Here is a 26,129-nt window from a genome sequence, read left to right as displayed (position 1 = left end):
TGACATTCCCCCACGACAAACTGCACTCCCTTGACATTCCCCCACTACAAACTCCACTCCCCTGACATTCCCCCACTACAAACTCCACTCCCCTGACATTCCCCCACAACAAACTCCACTCCGCTGACATTCCCCCACTACAAACTCCACTCCCTTGACATCCCCCCACTACAAACTCCACTCCCTTGACATTCCCCCACTACAAACTCCACTCCCTTGACATCCCCCCACTACAAACTCCACTCCCTTGACACCCCCCCACTACAAAATCCACTCCCTTGACATTCCCCACTACAAACTCCACTCCCTTGACTACCCCCCACTACAAACTCCACTCCCGACATCCCCCCACTACAATCTCCACTCCCTTGACATTCTCCCACTACAAACCCCACTCCCCTGACTTACCCCCACTACAAACTACACTCCCCTGACATCCCCCCACTACAAACTCCACTCCCTTGACATCCCCCCACTACAAACTCCACTCGCGACATCCCCCCACGACTAACTCCACTCCCTTGACATTCCCCCACTACAAACTCCACTCCCTTGACATCCCCCACTACAAACTCCACTCCCGACATCCCCCCACTACAATCTCCACTCCCTTGACATTCTCCCACTACAAACTCCACTCCCTTGACATTCCCCCACTACAAACACCACTCCCGAAATCCCCCCACTACAAACTCCACTCCCTTGACATTCCCCCACTACAAACTCCACTCCCCTGACATCCCCCACTACAAACTCCACTCCCCTGACATACCCCCACTACAAACTCCACTCCCCTGACATCCCCCCACTACAAACTCCACTCCCCTGACATCCCCCCAATCTACTCCCTTCACTTCACCCCCCCCACTATAAACTCCACTCCCTTGACATCCCCCCACTACAAACTCCACTCCCTTGACATCCCCCCACTACAAACTCCGCTCCGTTGACATCCCCCCCCCACTACAAACTCCACTCCCTTGACATTCCCCCACTACAAACTCCACTCCCTTGACATCCCCCCACTACAAACTCCACTCCCTTGACATCCCCCCACTACAAAGTCCACTCCCTTGACATCCCCCCACTATAAACTACACTCACTTGGCATTCCCCCACTACAAACTCCACTCCCTTGACATCCCACTACAAACTCCACTCCCTTGACATCCCCCCCACTACAAACTCCACTCCCTTGACATCCCCCCCCCCCACTATAAACTCCAATCCCTTGGCATTCCCCCCCCCCCACTACAAACTCCACTCCCTTGGCATTCCACCACTACAAACTCCACTCCCTTGACAACCCCCCACTACAAACTCCACTCCCGACATCCCCCCACTATAAACTCCACTCCCTTGGCATTCCCCCACTACAAACTCCACTCCCTTGACATCCCACTACAAACTCCACTCCCTTGACATCCCCCCCACTACAAACTCCACTCCCTTGACATCCCCCCCCCCACTATAAACTCCAATCCCTTGGCATTCCCCCCCCCCACTACAAACTCCACTCCCTTGACATCCCCCCACTATAAACTCCACTCCCTTGGCATTCCACCACTACAAACTCCACTCCCTTGACAACCCCCCACTACAAACTCCACTCCCGACATCCCCCCACTATAAACTCCACTCCCTTGGCATTCCCCCACTACAAACTCCACTCCCTTGACATCCCACTATAAACTCCACTCCCTTGGCATTCCCCCACTACAAACTCCACTCCCTTGACATTCCCCCACTACAAACTCCACTCTCTTGACATCCCACTATAAACTCCACTCCCTTGACATCCCACTATAAACTCCACTCCCTTGACATCCCCCCCCCACTACAAACTCCACTCCCTTGACATTCCCCCACTACAAACTCCACTCCCTTGACATTCCCCCACTACAAACTCCACTCCCCTGACATCCCCCCACTACAAACGCCACTCCCTTGACATTCCCCCACTACAAACTCCACTCCCTTGGCATTCCCCCACTACAAACTCCACTCCCTTGGCATTCCCCCACTACAAACTCCACTCCCGACATCCCCCCACTACAAACTCCACTCCCTTGACATCCCCCCACTACAAACTCCACTCCCCTGACATTCCCCCACTACAAACTCCACTCCCTTGACATTCCCCCACTACAAACTCCACTCCCCTGACATCCCCCCACTACAAACGCCACTCCCTTGACATTCCCCCACTACAAACTCCACTCCCTTGGCATTCCCCCACTACAAACTCCACTCCCTTGGCATTCCCCCACTACAAACTCCACTCCCGACATCCCCCCACTACAAACTCCACTCCCTTGACATCCCCCCACTACAAACTCCACTCCCCTGACATTCCCCCACTACAAACTCCACTCCCTTGACATCCCCCCACTACAAACTCCACTCCCCTGACATCCCCCCACTACAAACTCCACTCCCCTGACATTCCCCCACTACAAACTCCACTCCCTTCATTCCCCCACTACAAACTCCACTCCCTTGACAACCCCCCACTACAAACTCCACTCCCGACATCCCCCCACTATAAACTCCACTCCCTTGGCATTCCCCCACTACAAACTCCACTCCCTTGACATCCCACTATAAACTCCACTCCCTTGACATCCCACCATAAATTCCACTCCCTTGACATTCCCCCACTACAAACTCCACCCCCTTGACATCCCACTATAAACTCCACTCCCTTGACATTCCCCCACTACAAACTCCACTCCCTTGACATTCCCCCACTACAAACTCCACTCCCCTGACATCCCCCCACTACAAATGCCACTCCCTTGACATTCCCCCACTACAAACTCCACTCCCTTGGCATTCCCCCACTACAAACTCCACTCCCTTGGCATTCCCCCACGACATACTCCACTCCCCTGACATCCCCCCACTACAAACTCCACTCCCCTGACATTCCCCCACTACAAACTCCACTCCCTTGACATTCCCCCACTACAAACTCCACTCCCTTGACATCCCCCCACTACAAACTCCGCTCCCTTGACATTCCCCAACTACAAACTCCACTCCCTTGACATTCCCCCACTACAAACTCCACTCCCTTGACATTCCCCCACTACAAACTCCACTCCCTTGACATTCCCCCACTACAAACCCCACTCCTTTTGCATTCCCCCACTACAAACTCCACTCCCTTGGCATTCCCCCACTACTAACTCCACTCCCTTGACATTCCCCCCACTACAAACTCCACTCCCTTGGCATTCCCCCACTACAAACTCCACTCCCCTGACATCCCCCCACTACAAACTCCACTCACTTGACATCCCCCCACTACAAACTCCACTCCCCTGATATCCCCCCACTACAAACTCCACTCCCTTGACATCCCCCCACTACAAACTCCACTCCCTTGCCATCCCCCCACTACAAACTCCACTGCCTTGGCATTCCCCCACTACAAACTCCACTCCCTTGACATTCCCCCAGTACAAACTCCACTCCCTTGGCATTCCCCCACTACAAACTCCACTCCCTTGTCATTCCCCCACTACAAACTCCACTCCCTTGACATTCCCCCACTACAAACTCCATCCCCTTGGCATTCCCCCACTACAAACTCCACTCCCTTGACATTCCCCCACTGCAAACTCCACTCCCTTGGCATTCCCCCACTACAAACTCCCCTCCCTTGACATTCCCCCAGTACAAACTCCACTCCCTTGACATTCCCCCCACTACAAACTCCACTCCCTTGGCATTCCCCCACTACAAACCCCACTCCCTTGACATTCCACTACAAACTCCACTCCCTTGACATTCCCCCACTACAAACTCCACTCCCTTGACATTGATTCCATCCCTTCCCCTGACATCAGTCTGAGGCTGAATCAGGCTGTTCACAACCAGGGTGAAATATTTCTCCCTAAGATGAGCTTCCATCCACATATCCACATCATCACCAAGACCGCATATTTCCACCTCAGTAACATCCCCTGACTCCACCCCAGTCTCAGTTCATCTACTGCTGAAATTGTCCTCCATTCTGTCGTTACCTCTAGGCTTAACCATTCTAACCCACTTCCGGTCGGCCTTCCACATTGAACCTCCCTGTAATCTTGAGGGCATCCAAAACTCTGTGGCCTGTCTGTTGACTCACACCAAGTCTTGCTCACCATCTTCCGGGATTCTACAGACTCTGGAACAGTTCCTGCTGATTGGAGAGTAGTTCTTGTCACTCCAATATTCAAAAATGGAGGTACAGATAAAGCAGGGAATTCTCGGCCAGTAAGCCCAACATCGGTTTGGGGAAAATTCTTGAATCCATTAAAGAACTGGCAACAGGAGACAGAGAGTAGTGGTGGAAGGGGATGTCTCAAAATGGAGAAAGGTGACTAGTGGTGTTCCACATAGATCCGTGCTCGGACCACTGTTGTTTGTGATATACATAAATGATCTGGACGAAGGTATAGGTGGTCTGATTAGCAAGTTTGCAGATGATACTAAGATTGGTGGAGTTGCAGATAACGAGGAGGACTGTCAGAGAATACAGCAAAATATAAATAGATTGGAGAGTTGGACAGAGAAATGGCAGCTGGAGTTCAATCCAGGCAAATGCGAGGTGATGCATTTTGGAAGATCTAATTCAAGAGCGGACTATACGGTCAATGGAAGAATCTTGGGGAAAATTGATGTACAGAGAGATCTGGGAGTTCAGGTCCATTGTACCCTGAAGGTGGCAATGCAGGTCGATAGAGTGGTCAAGAAGACATACAGCATGCTTGCCTTCATCAGACGGGGTATGGAGTACAAAAGTCGGCAGGTCATGTTACAGTTGTATACAAAGAACAAAGAAAAGTACAGCAGAGGAACAGGCCCTTCAGCCCTCCAAGCCCGTGTCGACTATGCTGCCCGACTAAACTACAATCTTCTACACTTCCTGGGTCCGTATCCCTCTATTCCCATCCTATTCATGTATTTGTCAAGATGCCCCTTAAATGTCACTATCGTCCCTGCTTCCACCACCTCCTCCGGTAGCGAGTTCCAGGCACCCACTACCCTGTGTAAAAAACTTGCCTCGTACATCTACTCTAAACCTTGCCCCTCGCACCTTAAACCTATGCCCCTAGTAATTGACCCCTCGACCGTGGGGAAAAGCCTCTGACTATCCACTCTGTCTATGCCCCTCATAATTTTGTAGACCTCTATCAGGTCGCCCCTCAACCTCCATCGTTCCAGTGAGAACAAACCCAGTTTATTCAACCGCTCCTCATAGCTAATGCCCTCCATACCAGGCAACATTCTGGTAAATCTCTTCTGCACCCTCTCTAAAGCCTCCACATCCTTCTGGTAGTGTGGCGACCAGAATTGAACACTATACTATACAAGTGTGGCCTAACTAAGGTTCTATACAGCTACAACATGACTTGCCAATTCTTATATTCAATGCCCCGGCCAATGAAGGCAAGCATGCCGTCTGCCTTCTTGACTACCTTCTCCACCTGTGTTGCCTCTTTCAGTGACCTGTGGACCTATACACCTAGATCTCTCTGACTTTCAATACTCTTGAGGGTTCTACCATTCACTGTATATTACCTACCTGCATTACACCTTCCAAAATGCATTACCTCACATTTGTCTGGATTAAACTCCATCTGCCATCTCTCCGCCCAAGTCTCTAAACGATCTAAATCCTGCTGTATCCTCTGACAGTCCTCATCGCTATCCACAATTCCACCAACCTTTGTGTCATCTGCAAACTTACTAACCAGACCAGTTACATTTTCCTCCAAATCATTTATATATACTACAAACAGCAAAGGTCCCAGCACTGATCCCTGTGGAACACCACTAGTCACAGCCCTCCAATTAGAAAAGCATCCTTCCATTGCTACTCTCTGCCTTCTATGACCTAGCCAGTTCTGTATCCACCTTGCCAGCTCACCCCTGATCCCGTGTGACTTCACCTTTTGTATTAGTCTACCATGAGGGACCTTGTCAAAGGCCTTACTGAAGTCCATATAGACAACATCCACTGCCCTACCTGCATCAATCATCTTTGTGACCTCCTCGAAAAATTCTTATCAAGTTCGTGAAACACGACCTCCCCTTCACAAAACCATGCTGCCTCTCACTAATACGTCCATTTGCTTCCAAATGGGAGAAGATCCTGTCTCGAAGAACTCTCTCCAGTAATTTCTCAACCACTGACGTAAGGCTCACTGGCTTGTCGTTCCCTGGATTATCCTTGCTACCCTTCTTAAACAAAGGAACAACATTGGCTATTCTCCAGTCCTCCGGGACCTCACCTGAAGACAGTGAGGATCCAAAGATTTCTGTCAAGGCCTCAGCAATTTCCTCTCCAGCCTCCTTCAGTATTCTGGGGTAGATCCCATCAGGCCCTGGGGACTTATCTACCTTAATATTTTTCAAGACGCCCAACAGTCTTTTTGGATCTCAATGTGACCCAGGCTATCTACACACCCTTCTCCAGACTCAACATCTACCAATTCCTTCTCTTTGGTGAGTACTGATATAAAGTATTCATTTAGTACCTCGCTCATTTCCTCTGGCTCCATACATAGATTCCCTTGCCTATCCTTCAGACTTTGGTTAGGCCACATTTGGAATACTGCGTGCAGTTCTGGTCGCCACATTACCAGAAGGATGTGGATGCTTTAGAGAGGGTGCAGAGGAGGTTCACCAGGATGTTGCCTGGTATGGAGGGTGCTAGCTATGAAGAAAGATTGAGTAGATTAGGATTGTTTTCATTGGAAAGACGGAGGTTGAGGAGGGACCTGATTGAGGTCTACAAAATTATGAGAGGTATGGACAGGGTGGATAGCAACAAGCTTTTTCCAAGAGTGGGGGTGTCAATCACAAGGGGTCACGATTTCAAGGTGAGAGGGGGAAAGTTTAAGGGAGATGTGCGTGGAAAGTTTTTTTACGCAGAGGGTGGTGGGTGCCTGGAACGCTTTACTAGCGGAGGTGGTAGAGGCGGGCACGATAGCATCATTTAAGATGCATCTAGACAGATATATGAACGGGCGAGGAACAGAGGGAAGTAGATCCTTGGAAAATAGAAGACAGATTTAGTTAAAGGATCTGGATCGGCGCAGGCTGAGAGGGCCGAAGGGCCTGTTCCTGTGCTGTAATTTTCTTTGTTCTTTCTATTATCAAGGACTTTTGGAAAGCAGTGGCAGGATCAGTCAGAGTCAGCATGGATTTATGAAGGGAAAATCATGCTTGACAAATCTGTTGGAATTGTTTGAAGATGTAACCAGTACAGTTGACAAGGGGGAGCCAGTCGATGTGGTATATTTGGACTTTCAAAAGACTTTTGACAAAGACCTGCATCAGAGATTACTGTGCAAAATTAAAGCACATGGGATTGGGGGAAATGTATTGAGATGAACAGAAAACTGGTTGGCTCAGAAAAACCAAAGAGTAGGAATTAATGGATCCTTTTAGCAAGAGGGTAGCCAGGGAACGGGTTGGCCCATTGAACAGGCAAGGGAATCTATGTGTGGAGCCAGAGGAAATGGGCAAGGTACGAAATGAATACTTTGCATCAGTATTCACCAAAGAGAAGGAATTGGTGGGTATTGAGTCTGGAGAAGGATGTGTAGATAGCCTGGGTCACATTGAGATCCGAAATGACGAGGTGTTGGGAGTCTTGAAAAATATTAAGATAGATAAGTCCCCAGGGCCGGATGGGATCTACCCCAGAATACTGAAGGTGGCAAGAGAGGAAATTGCTGAGGCCTTGACAGAAATCTTTGGATCTAAACTGTCCTCAGGTGATGTCCCGGAGGACTGGAGAATAGCCAATGTTGTTCCTCTGTTTAAGAAGGGTAGCAAGGGAACTACAAGCCGGTGAGCCTTACGTCAGTCGTCTGGAAATTACTGGAGAAACTTCTTCGAGACAGGATCTAGACAGGAATACTTTAGTGTACCTCACCCATTTCCTCTGGCTCCGCACAGAGATTCCCTTGCCGATCCTTCAGTGGGCCAACCCTTTCCCTGGCTACCCTCTTGCTTTTTAGGTATGTGTAAAAAGCCTTGGGATTTTCCTTAACCCTATTTGCCAATGACTTTTCGTGACCTCTTCTAGTCCTCCTGACTCCTTGCTTAAATTCCTTCCTACTTTCCTTATATTCCACACAGGCTTTGTGTATTCCCAGCCTTCTAGCCCTGACAAATGCCTCCTTTTTCTTTTGACGAGGCCTACAATATCTCTCGTTATCCAAGGTTCCCGGAATTTGCCGTATTAATCCTTCTTCCGCACAGGAACATGCCGGTCCTGAATTCCTTTCAACTGACATTTGAAAGCCTCCCACATGTCAGATGTTGATTTACCCTCAAACATCCTCCCCCAATCTAGGTTCTTCAGTTCCCGTCTAATATTGTTATAATTAGCCTTCCCCCAATTTAGCACATTCACCCTAGGACCACTCTTACCTTTGTCCACCAGCACTTTAAAACTTACTGAATTGTGGTCACTGTTCCCGAAAAGCTCCCCTACTGAAACGTCTACCACCTGGCCGGGCTCATTCCCCAATACCAGGTCCAGTACAGCCCCATCCCTAGTTGGATTGTCTACATATTGTTTTAAGAAGCCCTCCTGGATGCTCCTTACAAACTCTGCCCCATCCAGGCCCGTAGCACTAAGTGAGTCCCAGTCAATATTGGGGATGTTGAAGTCTCCCATCACAACAACCCTGTTGTTTTTACTAGTTTCCAAAATCTGTCTACCTATCTGCTCCTCTATCTCCCGCTGGCTGTTGGGAGGCCTGTAGTAAACCCCCAACATTGCGACTGCACCCTTCTTATTCCTGATCTCTCCCCATATAGCCTCGCTGCCCTCTGAGGTGTCCTCCCGTAGTATAGCTGTGATATTCTCCCTAACCAGTAGCGCAACTCCTGGTGAAGGAGAGGTAGTGTTCCACTAAATTGATAGAGTTTTTCAAAGATGTCACAAAGATGATTGATGCAGATAGGGCAGTGGATGTTGTCTATATGGACTTCAGTAAGTCCTTTGACAAGGTCCCTCATGGCAGACTGGCACAAAAGGTGAAGTCACACGGGATCAGAGGTGAGCTGGCAAGATGGATACAGAACTGGCTCGGTCATAGAAGGCAGAGAGTAGCAATGGAAGGGTGCTTTTCTGATTGGAGGGCTGTGACTAGTGGTGTTCCGCAGGGATCAGTGCTGGGACCTTTGCTGTTCGTAGTATACACAAATGATTTGGAGGAAAATGTAACTGGTCTGATTAGTAAATCTGCAGATGACACAAAGGTTGGTGGAATTGCAGATAGCGATGAGGACTGTCAGAGGATACAGCAGGATTTAGATTGGCGGAGAGATGGCAGATTGAGTTTAATCCGGACAAATGTGAGGTAACGCATTTTGGAAGGTCTAATGCAGGTAGGGAATACACAGTGAATGGTAGAACCCTCAAGAGTATTGAAAGTCAGAGATCTAGGTCCACAGGTCACTGAAAGGGGCAACACAGGCGGAGAAGGTAGTCAAGAAGGCATACGGCATGCTTGCCTTCATTGGCCGGGGCATAAAGGTAAGAATTGGCAAGTCATGTTGCAGCTGTATAGAACCTTAGTTAGGCCACACTTGGAGTATAGTGTTCAATTCTGGTTGCCACACTACCAGAAGGATGTGGAGGCTTTAGAGAGAGTGCAGAAGAGATTTACCAGGATGTTGCTATGAGGAGCGGTAGAATAAACTCGGTTTGTTCTCACTGGAACGGCGGAGGTTGAGGGGCGACCTGATAGAGGTCTACAAGATTATGAGGGGCATAGACAGAGTGGATAGTCAGAGGCTTTTTCCCAGGGAGAGGGGTCAATTACGAGGGGGCATAGGTTTAAGGTGAGAGGGGCAAAGTTTAGAGGAGATGTACGAGGCAACTATTTTTACACCGGGGGTAGTGGGTGCCTGGAACTCGCTGCCGAAGGAGGTGGTGGAAGCAGGGACGATAGTGACATTTAAGGGGCATCTTGACAAATAAATGAATAGGATGGGAATAGAGGGATACGGACCCAGGAAGTGTAGAAGATTTTAGTTTAGACGGGCAGCATGGTCGGCACAGGCTTGGAGGGCTGAAGGGCCTGTTCCTGTGCTGTACTTTTCTTTGTTCTTTGTTGTTTTCAAATTGGCAGGCAGTAACTAGTGGGGTGCCACAGCGATCAGTGCTGGGACCCGAGCTATTCACAATATATATTAATGATTTGAATGAGGGATCAAAATGTAACATCTCAATGTTTGCAGATGATACCAAGTTGGGTGGGAGAGTGAACTGTGATGAAGATGCAGGGATCCTATAGCATGATCTGGATGTTGGGCAAATCAATGGCAGATGCAGTATAATTTGGTAAGTGTGAGGTTATTCACTTTGGAAGCAAAAACAGGAAGGCAGAATACTACCTGAATGGTTGTAAATTGGGAGAGGGGAGTGTGCAGCGGGACTTGGGTGTCCTTGTGCACCAGAAGCTGAAGGTAAGCAAGCAGGTGCAGCAGGCGGTATAGAACGCAAATGGTGTGTTAAGAACATCAGAACATAAGAACTAGGAGCAGGAGTAGGCCATCTGGCCCCTCGAGCCTGCTCCACCATTCAATGAGATCATGGCTGATCTTTTGTGGACTCAGCTCCACTCTCCGGCCCGAACACCAGAACTCTTAATCCCTTTATTCTTCAAAAAACTATCAGAAACCTTTTAAATGTTCTGACTGTGAGAAGAGCTATAAAACTACATCTGATCTGCTGAAACACCAACACTTTCACACTGGGGAGAGGCTGTTCATCTGCTCTGTGTGTGTGGAAGAGATTCACTTGGTCATCCCACATGCTGAGACACCAGAGACTTCACGAGTGATTGCAGGGGTGATGGATTCTGCTATTATTGCTGCTGTTAATCACATCCAGGACTGAACCATGTTCATTCTGACAGCGGGAGTTTTTTGCTGCCGATAATAATCCCTGTAACCAGTTGGAGTTTATTATTTTAATATTTGTCAAATGAATTAATGTTTCAGACACACACTTTGTTGGGACCTTAATTTCTCCAGGATAAGAGGCAACTAATTTGTGTCCTGTCACAGATTGCTCCATTTTGGGTACTTTTCTCCTTTCTAACTCTAGATTATTTCAATTCTCATACCTTATTACTCCCTTGGGTTTGGGGGTGAGACCCACGCAGACACAAAATACTGTGTTTTCTGTATTGGACAATTATATTAAAATCTGGAACACATGTAGATAGGGATTGGTGTCTCCATATCATGTGTATAAAGTATTGATGTTCTCTAGTTATTCTGTTCCCCACATTCTCTCCATATCCTCTCTCACAAAACCTTCCATTATTTTAAAGGTTTCTATTAGGTTATCCCCTCTGCCTTCATTTCGAAGGAGAGAGGAGACCCAGCCTGTCAATCCTTTCTGATATTTTATATGTACCTACACATTTCTGGTTTCACCATTATAAATCTTCTTTGCGCCCTCTTCAGTGCCTCGGTATCATTTTATAATATGGTGACCATTTTATAATATGGTGACCAATATGTTGGCCTTCATTGCGAGAGGCTTCGACTATAGAAGCAGGAATGTGTTGCTGCAATTATACAGGGCCTTGGTGAGTCCACACCTGGAATATTGTGCGCAGTTTTGGTCTCCTATTCTGAGGAAGGATGTTCTTGCTCTCGAGGGAGTGCAGCAAAGGTTTACCAGACTGATTCCAGGGATGGCGGGACTGTCATACAAGGGGAGATTGACTAGGTTGGGATTGTTCTCGCTGGAGTTCAGAAGAATCAGGGGGGATCTCATAGAGACTTATAAAATTCTAACAGGACTAGACAGGGTAGATGCAGGGAAGATGTTACCAATGATGGGTCCAGAACCAGGGTCACAGTCTGAGGATTCAGGGTAAACCATTTCGGGCAGAGATAAGGAGACATTTCTTCACCCAAAGAGTGGTGAGCCTGTGGAATTCATGACCACAGGAAGTAGTTGATGCTAAAACTTTGAATATATTCAAGAGGCGGCTGGATATAGCACTTGGGGAGAATGGGAACAAAGGCTATGGGGAGAAAGCAGGATTAGGCTATTGAGTTGCATGATCAGCCATGATCGTGATGAATGGCGGAGCAGGCTCGAAGGGCCAAAAGGCCTCCTCCTGCTCCTATCTTCTATGTATGTATGTATGTATCATCGTTGTGCTCACTGACCTACAAAGGCTCCAGGTGAGAATGGACCAAAATATTAAAATTCGCAGCCTTATTTTCAAATCCACCCATGGTTCCTCCCTATCTCTGTAATCTCCTCCAGCCTCATAACCCTCTTACTTATCTGTGCTTCTCGAATTCCGGCCTCCTTAGCATTTCATATTTTAATCGCTCCACCGGTGGTCATTCTGTCAATTTCCAAGATTCCAAGTTCTGAAATTCCTCCTGAAACCTCTCCACCTCACTTTTCCGCGCTTTAAAAACATTTGCTCATCTATCCTGACCTCTCTTCATATGGCTCAGTATCAGATGTTGTTTTATAACACTCTTGTGAAATAAATTGGAATGTACTATTATACAAAAGGTGATATCTAAATACAAATGATTATTCTTGATTTGGACATATCAATATGTGAGAATGACTAGAGCGAGGGTAGGTCCGATCAAGGACAGTAGCGGGAGATTGTGTATTGAGTCTGGATAGGAAAGGTCTTGAACGAGTACTTTTCTTCTGTATTTACAAATCAGAGGGGCCATATTGTTGGAGAGGACAGTGTGAAACAGACTGGTAAGCTCGAGGAAATACTTGTTAGGAAGGAAGATGTGTTGGGCATTTTGAAAAACTTGAGGATAGACAAGTCCCCCGGGCCTGACGGGATATATCCAAGGATTCTATGGGAAGCAAGAGATGAAATTGCAGAGCCGTTGGCAATGATCTTTTCGTCCTCACTGTCAACAGGGGTGGTACCAGGGGATTGGAGAGTGGCGAATGTCGTGCCCCTGTTCAAAAAAGGGACTAGGGATAACCCTGGGAATTACAGGCCAGTTAGTCTCACTTCGATGGTAGGCAAAGTAATGGAAAGGGTACTGCAGGATAGGATTTCTGAGCATCTGGAAAGACACTGCTTGATTAGGAATAGTCAGCACGGATTTGTGAGGGGTAGGTCTTGCCTTACAAGTCTTATTGAATTCTTTGAGGAGGTGACCAAGCATGTGGATGAAGGTAAAGCAGTGGATGTAGTGTACATGGATTTTAGTGAGGCATTTGAGAAGGTTCCCCATGGTAGGCTTATGCAGAAAGTAAGGAGGCATGGGATAGTGGGAAATTTGGCCAGTTGGATAACGAACTGGCTAACTAATAGAAGTCAGAGAGTGGTGGTTGATGGCAAATATTCAGCCTGGATCCCAGTTACCAGTGGCGTACTGCAGGGATAAGTTCTGGGTCCTCTGCTGTTTGTGATTTTCATTAATGACTTGGATGAGGGAGTTGAAGGGTGGGTCAGTAAATTTGCAGACAATACGAAGATTGGTGGAGTTGTGGATAGCAAGGAGGGCTGTTGTCGGCTGCAAAGAGACATAGATAGGATGCAGAGCTGGGCTGAGAAGTGGCAGATGGAGTTTAACCCTGAAAAGTGTGAGGTTGCCCATTTTGGAAGGACAAATATGAATGCGGAATACAGGGTTAACGGTAGAGTTCTTGGCAATGTGGAGGAGCAGAGAGATCTTGGGGTCTATGTTCATACATCTTTGAAAGTTGCCACTCAAGTGGATAGAGCTGTGAAAAAGGCCTATGGTGTGCTCGCGTTCATTAACAGAGGGATTGAATTTAAGGTGATGATGCAGCTGTACAAAACTTTGGTAAGGCCACATTTGGAGTACTGTGTACAGTTCTGGTCGCCTCATTTTCGGAAGGATGTGGAAGCTTTGGAAAAGGTGCAAAGGAGATTTACCAGGACGTTGCCTGGAATGGAGAGTAGGTCTTACGAGGAAAGGTTGAGGGTGCTAGGCCTTTTCTCATTAGAACAGAGAAGGATGAGGGGCAACTTGATAGAGGTTTATAAGATGATCAGGGGAATAGAGTAGACAGTCAGAGACTTTTTCCCCGGGTGGAACAAACCATTACAAGGGGACATAAATTTAAGGTGAATGGTGGAAGATATAGAACATAGAACAATACAGCGCAGTACAGGCCCTTCGGCCCACGATGTTGCACCGAAACAAAAGCCATCTAACCTACACTATGCCATTATCATCCATATGTTTATCCAATAAACTTTTAAATGCCCTCAATGTTGGCGAGTTCACTACTGTAGCAGGTAGGGCATTCCATGGCCTCACTACTCTTTGCTTAAAGAACCTACCTCTGACCTCTGTCCTATATCTATTACCCCTCAGTTTAAAGTTATGTCCCCTCGTGCCAGCCATATCCATCCACGGGAGAAGGCTCTCACTGTCCACCCTATCCAACCCCCTGATCATTTTGTATGCCTCTATTAAGTCTCCTCTTAACCTTCTTCTCTCCAACGAAAACAACCTCAAGTCCATCAGCCTTTCCTCATAAGATTTTCCCTCCATACCAGGCAACATCCTGGTAAATCTCCTCTGCACCCGCTCCAAAGCCACCACGTCCTTCCTATAATGCAGTGACCAGAACTGTACGCAATACTCCAAATGCGGCCGTACCAGAGTTCTGTACAGCTGCAACATGACCTCCCGACTCCGGAATTCAATCCCTCTACCAATAAAGGCCAACACTCCATAGGCCTTCTTCACAACCCTATCAACCTGGGTGGCAACTTTCAGGGATCTATGTACATGGACACCTAGATCCCTCTGCTCATCCACACTTTCAAGAACTTTACCATTAGCCAAATATTCCGCATTCCTGTTATTCCTTCAAAAGTGAATCACCTCACACTTCTCTACATTAAACTCCATTTGCCACCTCTCAGCCCAGCTCTGCAGCTTATCTATATCCCTCTGTAACCTGCTACATCCTTCCACACTATCGACAACACCACCGACTTTAGTATCGTCTGCAAATTTACTCACCCACCCTTCTGCGCCTTCCTCTAGGTCATTGATAAAAATGACAAACAGCAACGGCCCCAGAACAGATCCTTGTGGTACTCCACTTGTGACTGTACTCCATTCTGAACATTTCCCATCAACCACCACCCTCTGTCTTCTTTCAGCTAGCCAATTTCTGATCCACATCTCTAAATCACCCTCAATCCCCAGCCTCCGTATTTTTTGCAATAGCCTACCGTGGGGAACCTTATCAAACGCTTTGCTGAAATCCATATACACCACATCAACTGCTCTACCCTCGTCTACCTGTTCAGTCACCTTCTCAAAGAACTCAATGAGGTTTGTGAGGCATGACCTACCCTTCACAAAGCCATGCTGACTATCCCTGATCATATTATTCCTATCTAGATGATTATAAATCTTGTCTCTTATAATCCCCTCCAAGACTTTACCCACTACAGACGTGAGGCTCACCGGTCTATAGTTGCCGGGGTTGTCTCTGCTCCCCTTTTTGAACAAAGGGACCACATTTGCTGTCCTCCAGTCCTCTGGCACTATTCCTATAGCCAATGATGACATAAAAATCAAAGCCAAAGGTCCAGCAATCTCTTCCCTGGCCTCCCAGAGAATCCTAGGATAAATCCCATCAGGTCACGGGGACTTATCTATTTTCAGCCTGTCCAGAATTGCCAACACCTCTTCCCTACGTACCTCAATGCCATCTATTCTATTAGCCTGGGGCTCAGCATTCTCCTCCACAACATTATCTTTTTCCTGAGTGAATACTGACGAAAAATATTCATTTAGTATCTCGCCTATCTCTTCAGACTCCACACACAATTTCCCATCCCTGTCCTTGACTGGTCCTACTCTTTCCCTAGTCATTCGCTTATTCCTGACATACCTATAGAAAGCTTTTGGGTTTTCCTTGATCCTTCCTGCCAAATACTTCTCATGTCCCCTCCTTGCTCGTCTTAGCTCTCTCTTTAGATCCTTCCTCGCTACCTTGTAACTATCCATCGCCCCAACCGAAACTTCACACCTCATCTTCACATAGGCCTCCTTCTTCCTCTTAACAAGAGATTCCACTTCCTTGGTAAACCACGGTTCCCTCGCTCGACGCCTTCCTCCCTGTCTGACCGGTACATACTTATCAAGAACACGCAGTAGCTGATCCTTGAACAAGCCCCACTTATCCAGTGTGCCCAACACTTGCAGCCGACCTCTCCACCTTATCCCCCCCAAGTCACGTCTAATGGCATCATAATTGCCCTTCCCCCAACTATAACTCTTGCCCTACGGTGTATACTTATCCCTTTCCATCATTAACGTAAACGTCACCGAATTGTGGTCACTGTCCCCAAAGTGCTCTCCTACCTCCAAATCCAACACCTGGACTGGTTCATTACCCAAAACCAAATCCAACGTGGCCTCGCCTCTTGTTGGCCTGTCAACATATTGTTTCAGGAAACCCTCCTGCACACACTGTACAAAAAATGACCCATCTATTGTACTCGAACTATATCTTTTCCAGTCAATATTTGGAAAGTTAAAGTCTCCCATAATAACTACCCTGTTACTTTCGCTCTTATCCAGAATCATCTTCGCCATCCTTTCCTCTACATCCCTAGAACTATTAGGAGGCCTATAAAAAACTCCCAACAGGGTGACCTCTCCTTTCTTGTTTCTAACTTCAGCCCATACTACCTCGGAAGAAGAGTCCCCATCTAGCATCCTCTCCGCCACCGTAATACTGCTCTTGACTAGCAGCACCACACCTCCCCCTCTTTTGCCTCCTTCTCTGAGCTTACTAAAACACCTAAACCCCGGAACCTGCAACATCCATTCCTGTCCCTGCTCTATCCATGTCTCCGAAATGGCCACAACATCGAAGTCCCAGGTACCAACCCATGCTGCCAGTTCCCCTACCTTGTTTCGTATACTCCTGACATTGAAGTAGACACACTTCAAACCACCTACCTGAACACTGGCCCCCTCCTGCGACGTCAAATCTGTGCTCCTGACCTCTATACTCTCATTCTCCCTTACCCTAAAACTACAATCCAGGTTCCAATGCCCCTGCTGCATTAGTTTAAACCCCCCCCAAAGAGCACTAACAAATCTCCCCCCCAGGATATTTGTGCCCCTCAGGTTCAGATGTAGACCATCCTGTCTGTAGAGGTCCCACCTTCCCCAGAAAGAGCCCCAGTTATCCATAAATCTGAATCCCTCCCGCCTGCACCATCCCTGTAGGGGGATGTCAGAGGGGATGTCAGAGGTAGGTTCTTTACCCAGAGAGTAGTGGGGGCATGGAATGCACTGCCTGTGGAACTAGTTGAGTCGGAAACATTCGGGACCTTCAAGCAGCTATTGGATAGGTACATGGATTATGGTAGAATGATATAGTGTAGATTAATTTGTTCTTAAGGGCAGCACGGTAGCATTGTGGATAGCCCAATTGCTTCACAGCTCCAGGGTTCCAGGTTCGATTCCAGCTTGGGTCACTGTCTGTGCGGAGTCTGCACATCCTCCCCGTGTGTGCGTGGGTTTCCTCCGGGTGCTCCGGTTTCCTCCCACAGTCCAAAGATGTGCAGGTTAGGTGGATTGGCCATGATAAATTGCCATTAGTGTCCAAAATTGCCCTTAATGTTGGGTGGAGGTGTTGACCTTGGGTAGGGTGCTCTTTCCAAGAGCTGGTGCAGACTCAATGGGCCGAATGGCCTCCTTCTGCACTGTAAATTCTATGATAATCTATGATTAATCTAGGACAAGGGTTCGGCACAACATCGTGGGCTGAAGGGCCTGTTCCGTGCTGTATTTTTCTATGTTCTATACCACCGCTCCTTCATCATCGCTGGGTGAATTACCTGCAACTCCTTATCTAACAGCACTGTAGGAGCACCTTCACCACATGGATTGCAGTGGTTCAAGAAGGTCAAACATCATCTTCTCCTCGGGAAACAGGGTATTGACAATATACATTTGTGTCTGTGGAGAGAGAAACAAAGTCAACATTTCCTATCATTCAAAATGAATTAGAGGGAATAAAATGGTGCAGAATTTGTCTCTCAATATAGTCTCAGAAGAAGACAAATGGACTGTTGTACAGGACAAGTTATTCCTGACCATGTGAGAAATAAAGCTGGTAAGACAGCACCACATGGTCAGGGGATGGGCAACAGTGGAATCCTCATTCAGTCACTAGAAATGACAAAGTGTGACAATGGTTAAAGTACACCCATTATGGATGATAATGGCATAGTGTAGGTTAGATGGCTTTTGTTTCGGTGCAACATCATGGGCCGAAGGGCCTGTACTGCGCTGTATCGTTCTATGTTCTATTACTGGAGACAGAGGAAGTTAGACAATGGCAGAGAGGTGATCAGGGCAGCAGTGAAACAGGGCATTGAATAGATATGGATTCAGATCCACACAAAAGGATTTCTGTTGGTTTGAGTTTTCTGTGTACAAATGCTCCCTTTCTCAGCACCTGTAAAAGGAGTTTATATGCACCAGTCAGTCCAGGATGGAGATGCACAATATCCTTTCCTCCTGCTGCCTGAAGCAGGATACACACGCAGGCACCCTGCTGCACAGCAGCTCCCCCGGGCCAGGCTGAGGGAGTGTTCCAGCCATTGCTGCTGTTCGGCGCAAGTAGTTTCTGATTCAGCGTCTGCGGCCTGTACCAAGTGTTTATGAACCTTCGCTGCCCATTCCGCTGGCTCCATTCCTCCTGCCCATCCACTAACTCTGTTATTTTGTTCCAATCGCCATTTTCGCATCCGCTCTCCGTGGCTGCAACCACAGACCAACACTGCGCATTCTCCAGTCACACTCCTTAATGCGCATATGCAAGAACCATCTGCTGTTTGGATAGGGCACATTCTGCCCCGCTTTGAATGCTGGGTTAGGTCTCAGCCATTGGAAGCCCATATTGTTGTAACTAAAATTATTTTTTATGATCCGATCTCGACTGCAACCTTTGGGAAAATACATAAAATTATTAATTGAATAGATTGAACAAAGTTCAATCACTACTATGTTCTGGATGAATAAAGGGCCGACCCCCCCCCCCCCCCCCCCCCTATAATTAGATGTGAATTCACCGGAGTCTTAGCAGGCCAGGTGAAGTAGTTATTTTTTCCTTACATACATGGAAGACTTAAACTCCGTCTTGTCAGTAAGAAAGCGTCAATTCTAGATTAAATCCTGTGAACATTTAAAGCAGGATGGTTAGCGGGTGACCAACTTGAGTACCTTTGCACACATGAAGTATCTGATTTTCCCAATCGGATGTGACTGCTGCTGTGTCAACCAGCCGGATGATCGGGTGTATCCATTTCTACCTTCAGCAGCTGAATGATCTTTTCACAGTGTGATTTTACCCAGGACTATTCAGATTAGACTTGGATCTCCAAGGACCCGGGTTCGATTCCCGGCTTGGGTCACTGTGCACATTCTCCCTGTGTCTGCGTGGGTTTCCTCTGGGTGCTCCTGTTTCCTCCCACTAAGTCCCGAGAAGACGTGGCAGTTAGGTGAATTAGACATTCTGAATTCTCCCTCAGTGTACCTGAATACGCACTTTAGTGTGGCATTTACGGGATTTTCACAGTAACCTCATTGCTGTGTTACTGTAAGCATACTTATGACACTAATAAAAATTATTATTATTAATGGGTTCTACATTCTCATCCATAGAAAAGAGAAAAGTGCCTGCTGTAAATTTGAAATAAAAACAACATTCTGGAATTCCTTTTTAAAATCTTTTTTATTAAGGCTTTTTACATATCTACACAAAAATATCAGAAGGCCAAAGCATCAACATGAACAAAAAAACACAAATCCCCAGCCTCCCCTGATACCAACACCCCTTCCTAATTTTATCCCCTTATCCATCCCCCAGCCCCCCAATTCCCTCCCCCCCCCGCCCCCCCCCCCCCCCGCCCCCGTCCTGCTGACTCCTAAATCCTCCTTGAAGAAATCAATGAATGGTTTTCACCTCCGGATGAACCCCTCCTCCAATCCCCACAAAGTGAACTTGACCTTCTTCAACTGCAGAAATTCTGTCACGTCGCTCACCCATACCCAGCCTTCGGCAGCCCCAAGTCCTGCCAACACAACAAAGTCTGACTCCAGGTTATCAGGGAGGCAAAGACCAATATGTCGGCCTGTCTCCCACCTGGGCTCCCGGATCCTCCAACACACCGAATATCACCACCTCCGCACTCAGGGCCACCACCACACCCAGAATCTCGTACAGAAAATCCCAGAATCACTGCCAGAACCCCCTCAGCTGTGACAGGCCAAAGCATGTGGACGTAAATCGCGAGACCCACCACACACCACCCACACTATTCACCTCTGTAAAGAACCAACTCACCCTCACCACTATCATGTGGGCCTATGCACCTATTAAACTGGATGAGGCTCAATCTCACAAACAATGAGGATGCGTTTAGCCTCCGCAAGGCCTTTTCATATGTCATGGCCTGCACCTCCCCTCGCAACTACTCCTCCCATTGGCACTTAATCTCCTCCATCAGGATGCCCTCCCTCTCCATCAGTTCCCTGTAGATATCTGACACCTACCCTTCCCTATATCATCCTCCGTCAACAACTTGTCCTGCAACACCAGAGGGAGCAGCCCCGGGATGGACGGCTCCTCATTCCTCACAAAATCTTTCACCTGCAGATACCAAAAGCTATTCCCTTTTGGTAACTCACCCAATTCCTCCAACTCCACCAGTCCTGGAAATCTGCCCCCTATGAACAAGTCCCTAATGTACTCTATCCCCACCTGCCGCCACCCCCAGAAGCTTGCTTTCAGCAAAACCAGCACGAACCTATGGTTGTCACATATCGGTGCCCGCAACAACATGCCCTCCATCCCGAAATGTTGCCTCCACTTGCTCCACACTCATAATGCAAAAACCTTCACCGGGCTCACGGAGTACCTGACCAGCGAGAACGGAAGGGGTGCCAACAACAGTGCCTTAAAAATCATTACCATACATGGCTCCGCTGCCACACTGATCCCTCCTCCACCGCCCATTTCCTCACCATTGCAATGTTCACTGCCTAATGATAATCTATCAAATTTGGCAATGACAGCCTCCTCCAGGAACACCCGCCTCACCCATGGGGTCTTCCCCACCCACACAACCCCCCAGATTATCCCATTAACTTTCCTGGAAAAGAACTTAGGCACAAAGATAGGGAGGTTCTGGAACACGAACAAGAACCTGGGAAACACCGTCATTTTCACCATCTGCACGCACCCAGCCAGTGACAGCGGCAACTCATCCCACCTCTTGAAATTAGCCTTCATTCCCTCCATCAGTCATTCCAAGTTTGATTGCATAACTGGGTCCAGCTCCATTCCACGTGGATTCCTAGATACCGAAAACTTGCCCCTACCACCTGGAATGGCAACCTCCTCTCCTGTCCTCCAGCATTAATTGGGATACCTCACTCTTCCCCATGTTCAATTTGTATGCCAAAAAACGGCCGAATTCCCTCAAAATCGCCATAATCCTTTCAATGCTGCTCACCGGGTCTGAAATGTATAACAAGATGGGGCAGCATGTGGCACAGTGGTTAGCACTGCTGCCTACGGTGCCGAGGACCCAGGTTTGAATCCTGGCTGTGTGGGGTTTGCCCATTCTCCCCGTGTCTGCGTGGGTTTCATCCCCACAATCCAAAGATGTGCAGGGTTTAAACTAATTTGTCAGGGGGATGGGAAAACGAGCTGCAGTCCAGAAGCCAGTGTTGAGAGTAGTGAGGTACTGAGGAGGGTATCAAGGTCGCAGGAGTGTACCGACAGATAGGAAGGTGGGTTTAAGTGTGTCTACTTCAATGCAAGAAGCATCCGGAATAAGGTAGATGAACTTGTAGCGTGGATTGGTACCTGGGACTCTGATGTTGTGGGCATTACGGAGACATGGTTAGAACAGGGACAGGAATGGGTGTTGGAAGTTCCGGGGTATAGATGTTTCAGTAAGAGTAGGGAAGGTGGTAAAAGAGGTGGAGGAGTTGCATTGTTAATCAAGGATAGTTCAACGGCTGCAGAAAGGCAGTTCGAGGGGGATCTGCCTACTGAGGTAATATGGGCTGAAGTTAGAAATAGGAAAGGAGCGGTCACGTTGTTAGGTATTTTCTATAGGCCCACAAATAGTAATAGAGATGTAGAGGAAGAAATTGCAAAACAGATTATGGATAGGTGTGGAGGTCTCAGGGTAGTTGTCATGGGTGACTTTAACTTTCCAAATATTGATTGGAACCTCTATAGGTCGAACAGTTCGGATGGGGCAGTTTTTGTACAGTGTGTGCAGGAGGGTTTCCTGACATAATATGTGGATCGGCCGACAAGAGGGAGGGCCACATTGGATTTGGTACTGGGTAATGAACCGGGCCAAGTGTTAGATTTGTTTGTGGGAGAGCACTTTGGAGATAGTGACCACAATTCGGTGTCTTTCACTATTGCAATGGAGAGGCATAGGGCCATATGGCAGGGCAAGGTTTATAATTGGGGGAGGGGTAATTATGATGCAATTAGGCAAGAATTAGGGAGCTTAAGATGGGAACAGAAACTGTTAGGGAAAGGCACAAATGAAAAGTGGAGCTTGTTCAAGGAACAAATACTGCATGTCCTTGATAGATATGTCCCTGTCAGGCAGGGAGGAAATGGCCATGTGAGGGAACCATGGTTCACAAAAGAGGTAGAATGTCTTGTCAAGAGGAAAAAAGGAAGCGTATGTAAGGATGAGAAAACAAGGTTCAGTTGGGTCGCTTGAGGGTTACAAGGTAGCAAGGAATGAGCTAAAAAAAAGGGCTTAGGAGAATCAGGAGGGGGCATGAGAAGTCGTTGGCGGGTTGGATCAAGGAAAACCCCAAGGCTTTTTACTCTTATGTGAGAAATAAAAGAAGGACCAGGGTGAGGTTAGGGCCGGTCAAGGACAGTAGTGGGAACTTGTGCATGGAGTCAGAAGAGATAGGAGAGGCGTTTGAATGAATACTTTTCTTCAGTGTTCATCAAGGAGAGGGGCCATGTTTTTGAGGATGAGAGTGTGATACAGGCGGGTAGGCTGGAGGAGGTAGATGTTCTGAGGAAGGATATATTAGCAATTTTGAGAAACCTTAGGGTCGTCAAGTCCCCTGGGCCAGATGGGATATATCCTAGGATTCTTTGGGAGGCAAGGGATGAGATTGCAGAGCCTTTGGCTTTGATCTTTGGGTCCTCACTGTCCACGGGGATAGTGCCAGAGGACTGGAGAGTGGCGAATGTTGTTCCTCTGTCCAAGAAAGGAAATAGGAATGACCCTGGTAATTATAGGCCAGTTAGTCTTACTTCGGGGGTCGGTAAGTTAATGGAAAAGGTCCTGAAGGATAGGATTTATGACCATTTGGAAAGATGCAGCTTAATCCGGGTTACTCAATATGGATTCGTGAAGGGTAAGTCTTGCCTCACAAATTTGATTGAATTCTTTGAGGAGGTAACTAAGTGTGTAGACGAAGGTAGAGCAGTTGATGTCGTATACATGGATTTTAGTAAGGCGTTTGATAAGGTTCCCCAAGGTCGGCTCATGAAGAAAGTAAGGAGGTGTGGGATAGAGGGAAATTTGGCCAATTGGATAAGTAACTGGCTATCACATAGAAGACAGAGGGTGGTGCTGGATGGAAAATTTTCAGACTGGAGACCAGTTACCAGCAGTTTACCACAGGGATCAGTGCTGGGTCCTCTGCTATTTGTGATTTTTATCAATGACTTGGAGGAGGGGGCTGAAGGGTGGGACAGTAAATTTGCTGATGACACCAAGATTGTTGGAGTAGTGGATGAGGTGGGGGGCTGTTGTAGGCTGCAAAGAGACATAGATAGGATGCAGAGCTGGGCCAAAAAATGGCAGATGGAGTTTAACCCTGATAAGTGCGAGGTGATTCATTTTGGTAGAAAAGATTTCAATGTGGATTACAGGGTCAACGGCAGGGATCTGAGGAATGTGGAGGACAGAGAGATCTTGGGGTTCATGTCCACAGGCCTCTGAAGGTTGCCACTCAAGTGGATAGAGCCATGAAGAAGACCTGTAGTGTGTTAGCGTTTATTAACAGGGGACTTGAGTTTAAGAGCCGTGGGGTTATGCTGCAACTGTACATGACCCTAGTGAAACCACATTTGGAGTATTGTGTGCAGTTCTGGTCACCTCACTATAGGAAGGATGTGGAAGCATTGGAAAGGGTGCAAAGGAGATTTACCAGGATGCTACCTGGTTTGCAGGATAGGTCTTATGAGGAAAGGTTGAGGGAGCTAGGGCTTTTCTCTTGGGAGCGGAGGAGGATGAGAGGTGACTTAATAGAGGTTTATAAGATGATAGAGTGGACGTTCAGAGACTATTTCCTCGGGTGGATGTAGCTGTTATAAGGGGGCATAACTATGAGGTTCAGGGTGGGAGATATAGGAGGGATGTCCGAGGTAGGTTCTTTACTTAGAGAGTGGTTAGGGTGTGGAATGGACTGCCTGCAGTGATAGTGGAGTCGGACACTTTAGGAACTATCAAGCAGTTATTGGATAGGCACATGGAGCACACCAGAATGACAGGCAGTGGGATAGCTTGATCTTGGTTTCGGACAAGGCTGCCCACAACATTGAGGGCCGAAGGGCCAGTTCTGCGCTGTCTTGTTCTATGTTCTATGTTCTATGGTGCTGACTACCGGAGCCACCACAGACTGAATTAATGTTAGGACTGGGATCAAGCAAGTCTTTGCCATCGCACCGACTCTCCTCTCCGCCATTCAATATGTTTCTCATCCCCATTCTCCTGCCTTCTCCCCATAACCTCAGATCCACTTATTAATCAAGAACCTAACTGTCGACGTCCGGTGGCGGCAATGAAGGAGTAAGTCGCACATTTGGTGGCTCCCGCTCGGTTTGGACCTTTGGACCTTTTCCCCCGATTTTTTGTCGGACGTGATTCAGTAAATTGATGGTGGAGGCAATTGTGAAGTGAATTCCTACATCAGTGCATGGAGAGGCGGACCAGAAGTGCTCACAAAGGAAGGCTTGGGCTGAAGCTGCAGCGGGTGAAAGCATGGCGGAGGACCTGAGTCTTGGCTTGTCGACCCAGCGGTCGACGATGCAGCTGATGCAGTTCTTTCAGGAGGGCTTCGCCAAGCAGAAACAGGAATGCTTGGAAACCGATTAAGGAATCGATTGCACGGCTGGAGCTTAGACTGGATGCTCAAGACCGGGCGATCCAGAAAGTGGAGAAGGTGCTGGCTGAGCAGGAGGAACATCAAACTGCGGTGGTGTTGGAGGTGGGGGTGCTGAGAGACCAGCAGAAAAGGCACCAGGAAAAGGTTGAGGACCTAGAGAATAGATCCCGCTGGCAGAACCTGAGAATCGTCGGTCTCCCGGAGGGGTCCGAAGGAACGGACGCTGGGGCATACATAGCGGGCATGTTCGAGAAGTTACTGGGGATGGGATGTTCTCCCGACCCTTGGAGGTGGACAGGGCTCACAGAGCGCTGACGAGGAAGCCGCATGTGGGGGACGCCCTGAGGCCAATGTTGGTGAGATTCCACAGGTACTTGGACAAGGAGCGTATTTTATGGTGGGCCAGGCAGATACGGTGCTGTAAATGGGAGAATAGTATCCTGCAGATCTATCAGGATCTGAGTGCAGAGGTGGCCAGGAGAAGAGCAATCAGATAAAGTCAATCCTTTAAGGTTAAGTTTGGACTGCTGTATCCGGTCCGTCTTTGGGTCACATGTGAGGAGGAAAATTTTTATTTTGAGTTGCCCGAGGAAGCGATGGACTTCGAGAAAAGGAAAGGGCTGGTGGCGGACTGAGGTCTTTGAACTTTGCTGCAGAGCTCATGTTAAAAAAAAAGTTTCTTGTTTTTCGGATGTTATTTGTAATGCCTTCTGTATTGATTTGGGGCCAGTTGCAGAGCTGTGTGAGCTAAAGTTTACATTTGCACTGGTGGGGGATGGAGGTGTGAATGTTAGATGTTGGATCTTCTGTTTGATCTTTTCTTTGTTTTTCGTCTTTTTTGTTCGGGTAATTGTGGTGGGATTGTTTTTCTTTTGCATATATGTGTCCGAGCCCGGGGGGGGGGG

At 47.8% G+C, this 26,129-nt stretch overlaps 1 long non-coding RNA gene across 1 annotated transcript in view; it reads right to left on the bottom strand.

The window, feature by feature from the left end:
* The window catches only part of LOC140422731 (uncharacterized), a 120,993-nt gene extending 102,172 nt beyond the window's left edge, over positions 1-18,821 (bottom strand). The window contains exons 1-2 of the long non-coding RNA XR_011947568.1: positions 18,509-18,821; positions 17,886-18,006 (exon numbers count right to left, since the gene is read on the bottom strand). This is a non-coding gene — a long non-coding RNA (uncharacterized lncRNA). The remainder of the gene's footprint in view (positions 1-17,885; positions 18,007-18,508) is intronic.
* Positions 18,822-26,129: the final 7,308 nt, after the last annotated feature.

The sequence above is a fragment of the Scyliorhinus torazame genome, chromosome 5, assembly GCF_047496885.1.
Source record: "Scyliorhinus torazame isolate Kashiwa2021f chromosome 5, sScyTor2.1, whole genome shotgun sequence".
NCBI lineage: Eukaryota > Metazoa > Chordata > Chondrichthyes > Carcharhiniformes > Scyliorhinidae > Scyliorhinus > Scyliorhinus torazame.
Note: the sequence above shows the minus strand (reverse complement) of the source record. Positions and strands in the feature narration are given on the sequence as shown.